The sequence below is a fragment of the Glycine max genome, chromosome 17 (assembly GCF_000004515.6).
Source record: "Glycine max cultivar Williams 82 chromosome 17, Glycine_max_v4.0, whole genome shotgun sequence".
NCBI classification, from domain to species: domain Eukaryota; kingdom Viridiplantae; phylum Streptophyta; class Magnoliopsida; order Fabales; family Fabaceae; genus Glycine; species Glycine max.
The window spans coordinates 4,588,816-4,589,994 of record NC_038253.2 but is presented as its reverse complement, the minus strand read 5'-3'; the positions used below and the strand labels follow the sequence as shown (position 1 = coordinate 4,589,994).

The 1,179-nt window shown below is 34.7% G+C and overlaps 1 non-coding gene across 1 annotated transcript; it reads left to right on the top strand.

The window, feature by feature from the left end:
- The first annotated feature begins 474 nt into the window (after window positions 1-474).
- Window positions 475-577, top strand: MIR169R (microRNA MIR169r). The gene has a single exon (NR_126670.1). It is a non-coding gene; the product is annotated as a microRNA MIR169r (primary transcript).
- Window positions 578-1,179: the final 602 nt, after the last annotated feature.

Sequence of the window (1,179 nt, the reverse complement as noted above, 5' to 3'; positions counted from 1 at the left end):
CATGGCCATACTGATCGGAAACCAAATTAAAGTAAAAATTTAATCAGAATCTCTTCTGATCAGCTGAATTTCTGAGAACAAATTCCCATTGACAATGCCAAATCAGAAATATGGACTCTCTGGCTGCTTCCTTGTTCATATATTCTATTCCCACGACAGTAAATTTATCAACGCACACAGTTTTAGGAAGACAACGAGCTAATAAGTCAACTTTTGCATGATTCTTCTAGACAATAAGAATGGTTTTGGATAAGGAGCAGCATGAAAAAAAAAACTCAGAAACGGCGGGCCTATGGGCTATATATATATATATAATTTTATCAAGGATGGCATCCTTTGACTTTGTTTGACATTTTCTGCTTATAAATTGGCCACAATGACTCTCAAGATGACACATCCTAATAAGTGAAATGTGAGTGTGAGTGAGAAAGTGTGGTGTAGTTTTCTCTCTTAGTGTCTTGCATGAAGGTAGGGAGAGTAGATTTGAGCCAGGATGGCTTGCCGGCATATGCTTAAAAGCAAAAAGATCCCCTGCGTGGGTATTATGCTGGTGGCCATCCAGGCTCATATTTGTTCCCTTTACACTCTCATGTCAGACTTTGTAAAGAGCTTGAAATATGATATGCATTAATTGTGCCACAGCCTTGTTTTAAGTACTGTATCACTTTTGATGCAGTGCTAATGATGCATGAACTATATTATTTGATTTTGGAACAGAGTAATAACCAAAACTGGAAATAGTTGGCATTATTAGTTTGCTTAGTAGTAGGCCTTTTTTGAGGGAGTCCATTTTCTTGTTGCATTGGTCTACGTACTTTTGAGACTCAAGGTTAGAAAAAAACTTATTTATCTATTTAAAGTACTTAATTACTTCAAAAGGAAGAGGCATTATTGAAACAAGCTTCAGGAAAATATACGTGGGTAACGACCTTATTACAAAGAGTGTGATTTAGATTTTCTCACGGTTAGGAGAATGTATTTACTATTTAGTAACCTATTTATTTGATTTTGTTATTTATTATAGTTTAACGAAATGGACCTGGTTTTCCTGCATACGTTTTAAGAGTCAATTTTCCCCATTGCTTAATCTATGACATAATATGATTGAAATAATATCTTTGTTATACACAACCGGTCAATTTTACATGTTTAAGAAATGGAGGAAAAATCATTATTTCA